We start from the raw sequence: 5948 nt of genomic DNA, 5'->3' as shown, positions 1-5948 counted from the left end.
AAGTCTTGCAAAATGGTCTTTTGGCCTTGCCTCGCGTCTACCACATGGGCTACCCGCAGGAGAATGCTGTTCTCTACACAAAGCTCTGTTCCTTAATTGCGAATGTTCACAGTTCTTCTGGAAGTTTCCCTGAAGTCCCCCATGCAGGACGATGTGGCATAAGTTTGCCAATATAGGGTTCTTTTGAGTCCATACATGAATTTGCGAGGCAGTGACAGGCATTGTGTGCATAATATAAGTGCCAACACAACTTTGTCTACTATTGGCAGGGACAAGAGACATATAGGCAGTGGGAGTTGGCTAAGGGTATCCGTGTTTGCAATCTATGCACCTGGGCGATACTCTAAAATATACTCGTATGCTGCCAACAGCAATGCTCATTGCTGGTTCTTGGCTGAAGATATTGGGGTATCGCTTTGTCTTCTTTGAAAAGGCTGAGTAAGGGCTTGTGGTCTGTGATTATTGCAAAATGACGTCCGTTGACGTGCTGGTGAACCTCTTTAACGACAAAGATCACAGCCAGTCCTCCCTTTTCAATTTGAGTCTATCAGCGCTCTGTGTCAGCCAATGTTTTTGATGCATAGGCTATTGGCCTCTCTGTCCACTGTCCCACCGATGGGACAACCCTGCCCCAATGCCATATGGGGAGGTGTCACACGAAAGTATCAGTCATTTTGACGGGTCATAATGCATCGGTAGTCTGGAAGATAATAGCTGGTGCTTCACTCTGGCAAATGATTCTTCTTGTGGCATCCTCCATGCCCATTTCTGGTGTTTCTTCAAGAGGGCATATGGAGGCACCAGTATGGTTGCCAGATGTGGAATACATTTTCCATAATAGTTTAACAAGCCCTTGGAATGACCTTATCTCTGTTTTATTCTCTGGTGTTGGTGCCTGCTTGACAGCTCGGACTTCTCCCGGGGCAACCCACTTTTGTCAACCTGGTATCCCGGTATATGACTTCTCTTGCCAATAAGACACAGTGGCCTCTTTTCAGGCGAACACCTACTTCTGAGAATCGGTGGAGAACTTCTTCTAGTTTGTCTAGGTGTTGCTTCTCGGAGGCTCCTGTAATCAACACATCATCCAGGTAGGCAGCCTGGAAAACATCTTGGAGAGCTCCTGGAAAATGCTTTCCATAACCCGCTCGAAAATTGAACATGTGGATGATACCCCAAATGGGAGCCGGGTGTACTCGTACAATCCCCTGTGGGTATTAATGGTGATGTATTTTCTGGACACAGTATCCAACTCCAGCTGGAGGATGCAAGGCTCATGTCCATCTTCGAGAAAGAATGGCCCCCAGCCAACTTTGCGTATAGGTCTTCCACGCGTTTCCAAATGGAGGCCTTGTTGACCGTCATTTTATAGTCACCACACAAGCAAAAGATCTTGTCCGGCTTCATCAACGAGACCCCTGGTGCCACCCATTCTGCAAATTGGACTGGGCGAATAATCCCCAAATTCTCCAGCCAGCTCTGCTCATCATCCACCTTCGACAGCAGAGCGTACGGGACTGGGAGGGCACTGATATACTTGGGTTGGGAATCTGGCTCAAAATAAATTTTAGTACTAGCCCCGTTTATCTTCCCTATGCCTTCATGGAAGACTTCTGGCTATTTTCCCACGACCTCATGCAATCCGCCTGCACCCATCCTGAAGATCTGTTGCCAATCTAGGAGGACTCTCTGTAACCAGTCGTGGCCCAGAAGACTGGGTCCTGACCCCTGTACCATTAACTATGGCAATCCAACTGATTGTTGTCCACAGTAACCGAGGACATCAATGACCCAATTATTGTTAATGGTTCTCTGGTGTACGTTGCCAGCCGTGCCTTAGTGTCCTTTAGGCCCAGGTGCTGGGTCTCCAAACACAATTTCAGGAATGTTTGTTGTTCAATGACTGAAACAGCAGCCCCTGTATCTATTTCCATATCCAAGGGGTGGCCATTCACTTTGAGGGTTATCTGAATTGAGGCTACCTTTGGTGCCATAATGCATGCAGTTATCCTCATCAGGCTGGGCAATATGTAGAGTCCTGGCTCGGGGTAGTTGTGTCACCCGACCAGGGTGACACTTTCGTTGATTCTGACACCCGCAGTCACCATGGTTCCTGTGACCACAGTGCAGCACTGTTGTGAGTCTTCTCCCTGGACCTCAGGATCTCGATGGGCTGCAGTGGTTCTTGGCCAAGGGGTTTGACCACAATGTTGCTCAGGTGGCGACTGAGTCCCGTAGACCCTGCTCTTGGGGGGTGTTACTCGCCGAAATATGGAAGGCCAACGCAATTTACATCAAAGTCCATGGGGCTCTGGAGTTCCTGGACCCCATTTTCTGCATTTGCACGAGAGAGGGATAGTTCTGTGGCCCTTTTTAGATCTAAGGATGGTTCTGCCAACAATTTCCGTTTGGTCGTCAAGTTATCAATGCCACACACTAGGTGGTCTCTCAACATCTCCGGGAAGGATGCATCGTAGTCACAATGCTCAGCCAGCTTGCGAAGGCGCGTCATGAGTTCCGTGACCGATTCTCCCCGGGGTTCGCCCGGCTGTGTTGAACCGATATCTCGGCACCATCACTGATAGTTTAGAGCATTAATGGTCTGCAACAAGCTATACAAACTGATAAAAGATCTTCAAATCTGGGGCTGCTAGATTAATAAGGCTTTTGATCACACTGACAGCTGGGACCCACAGGCTGTCAGGAGAGTTACCTTTTGCCGGTTGTCTCCTATAACACTATTTGCCTGGAAGAAATACCACACCTGCTCATTATACTGGGCCAATCGTCCACACCTGTATCAAAGGCCTCTTAAGCTTCCAAAAAATGGCATTTTAAAATTCTCCCCGGCTTTGCTCTCGTGCTGAGGAATTCAAGTGCGGTCTGGACATCCAGAATCACAGCCGTAGTCTTTCCTCATCGCCAGTATAAAAGCTCAGGTGATCCGAGGAGGTGATTCAAATGGGGATTTATTTATATCCAAAAGAAAGGGCCTCAATGCAATATGCACTTCATACATCCCACTGGGGCAATCAATCTTGCTGATCCTAAGCAGGGCCGGCTATTAAGGATTGATTCCATGAGTCCCAGCTGATGGGCCACCGTATTCCATGAGTTCCATAGGGAGATCAATCAGGTCATCCCCATGGGTCTCGTGAGTGTTATTACATTGAACAAAATACTTTTGCTTTCCTCATTTGTTTACCATTTCCTTTCTCTCGCAGTCTCAGAGGTAACTTGCAATTCACACTGCAGCAGTTTTTGGATGCGCAGTTAAGTGTGAAACATTTTTAAAAATATAAATTTAGAGTTCCTAATTATTTTTTTTCCAATTAAGGGCCAATTTAGCATGTTCAATCCACCTACCTTGCACATCTTTGGGTTCTGGGGGTGAAACCCACGCAAACACGGGGAGAATGTGCAAACTCCACACGGACAGTGACCTAGAGCCGGGATCGAACCTGGGACCTCGGCGCCGTGAGGCAACAGGGGTAACCCACTGCGCCACCGTGCTGCCTGAGTGTGAAACGTTTTGATATGGGGGGTGAGGTGCTGACAGCATCTGTATATCATTATGTTTTGCCTTTTGCCAGATGTGTGTGATTTGCTCTGTACAACTGCTGCCTCCGATGCTGCACCAATGATTTGGGGCTGGAGTGATGAAGAAATGGTGCTTGCCACTGACTTCAAAGAAAGCTCAAGTGCTCTCCATGGCATGGATTTCCCCTTTCCCAAAGTTAGTTTCAATTTGGCATCAAAGCAAGGGGATCACCAGATGTCCAGGACCAATTATGTCATTAAGGAAAATGAGCAGCCAGTCACATTAAAGCATTCTCACAGACAGCAATCCAGAAAGTTAACTGTCCTGATCATCCTTCACTTTTAATTAAATTTTACACGGAACAACATATATTCTTGCAATGAATGGGAAGAAGCTGAAATATCACAAGCAAACCAAAATAATTTCAAATGCGGAATTTTATCAGAACGGAGAAATTTGACATTCCACAAATATAAAATTAGTTTTACAGGGCCAGAAAGAATTTTCACCAATAGTTGTGAATTTAGTTGTTTAAAAAAACACCTCATTCAGTTAGGTGGAGACTATAAAATTGATGCCCGAGGAGTACTGACAGTTTGGCCGTCATTACTACCACAAAATCCACACCCTGATGTGTACTGCACCAGAAGCTCCATGACAAAGCAGTCCACTTTATTGACAGCTCATTCTCCACCTTAAACATCCATTCCTCCACCAGCTACAGGAGGCACTCCAGCAACACAGGCTCCTTTAACAGCACCTCCCCAAACCCCACCACCTACAACTACAGCAGCTGCTGGGATGATGGAAATGCAATCAGCTCCAAGTTCCCTTTCAAGTCACACCAGGCATGTAAGGCTGGATTCTCCGGTCCCCAGCCGCGTGTTTCTCAGTCATGCACTGTTCGCTGGTGGCGGGATTCTCTACTCTTGCCGCTTGGCAATAGGATTTCCCATTGATGCCACCCCACACCACCAGGAAACCCGCAGGCAGGGGTGGGGTGCTGGTGGGAAAGGAGAAACCCAATTCTCTGGCCGCATTGTCATTCCTTTGGTGTCAAATGGGCCAAAATGCTGGAATTCATTACTTACCAGCATTTTGTGTGCACTTTCACTACATGACCCACAACAGTTCAAGAAGGACTTCCCGAGGCGGCCATGGGGTGAGTGGTCGGATTTTGACGCTCCTGCTCGAGGCGGTCTTTTCGGTCCTTTTCCCCGGTTGCCGGCCAGATGTTTTGAAGGAAAAGGGTTCGGGGTGGCGGAGGAAGACTATACTCTGCCGATGAATGGATTTTTGGACCAGAGTGGGTTTAGAAGAAAGGAGCTGGAAGAACAAGAAAACTTTGTGCGACACAGGGAAAAATGGCAGAGAGCAAGGGGTCGGCCCTACCAGCCCCGTGGTCAACTGAACAGTTGGTGGACTTTCTGTGCAAAACATTCAGTCACCAGAAGAGGGAAGCTCTGCAGGACCTAGACTAGGTGGTAGACCTGCTGAGAGCAGGGGTCGACCGTGTGGAGCTGAGGCTGGAGACCCAGAGCCAGGCGGTCCAGAAGGTGGGGGAGGCGGTGGGGGAGTACAAGCAGCAGCTCTACTCATTGGTGACCGAGATTGGGATGATGCGGGAGACCCAGAAACACCTTAAGGAGAAAATGGAGGTCCGGTGGCGATTATGGCGCACAATTGGTGGCTCCCGTCTCGGTCGGACTTCTGGACCTTTTCCCCTGACTTTTTTGCGCTTTTGAGCGCGTAACTGGAAAGCAATAGTACTCAGGCACAGGACCCATACAGAATTGTATGGACCTAAGAAGTCGAAGGGACCGTAAACAGCAGAAGAAGTGGTTGAGTAAAGGCACAGTGGAGGTTGTGAGAGGGACCAGCATGGCTGGTGTTCAGAGCAAGCTGCACTTGGGACAATACCACCCTGCGTGTTTACCAAGATTTGAGCGCTGAGGTCGCCCGAAGGTGGCAGCCATTTATTGACTTATTTGCAGCGGAGTAAGCGTCAGCAGGGTGGGGGGGGGGGGGGGGGGGGGGCTAGGGTAGAGTAGAGTAGAGTAGGAGGCAAAGGTCTGGGGCATTGGCCCCGCCCCATAAAGAGTTCTACCTTCTCTGAAATCCCAAAGACTGCCACCTTTGGGCATGGCTCCACCCTCACAACCACAACCTTGGACATCTCCTCGAAGAAGGTCATCCAGATCTGACAAGTCTGGGTCAGGCCATCTGTGGGTGTGGTTGGCTGGGCATCTCTGGTACTATTTGCATTTGTCCCCCACCTCCGGATAGAGCCCCCTCATTCAGGTTCTCGTTAGGTGCGCTCTGTGCACCACCTTTAGCTGTGTTAGGCTGAGCCCTGCGCATGTGGAAGTGGAGTTTGCCCAGCGCAGTGCTTCAATCCAGAGTCCTC

This window comes from Scyliorhinus canicula, chromosome 16, assembly GCF_902713615.1.
Source record: "Scyliorhinus canicula chromosome 16, sScyCan1.1, whole genome shotgun sequence".
NCBI lineage: Eukaryota > Metazoa > Chordata > Chondrichthyes > Carcharhiniformes > Scyliorhinidae > Scyliorhinus > Scyliorhinus canicula.
This window is presented reverse-complemented; position numbering follows the sequence as displayed.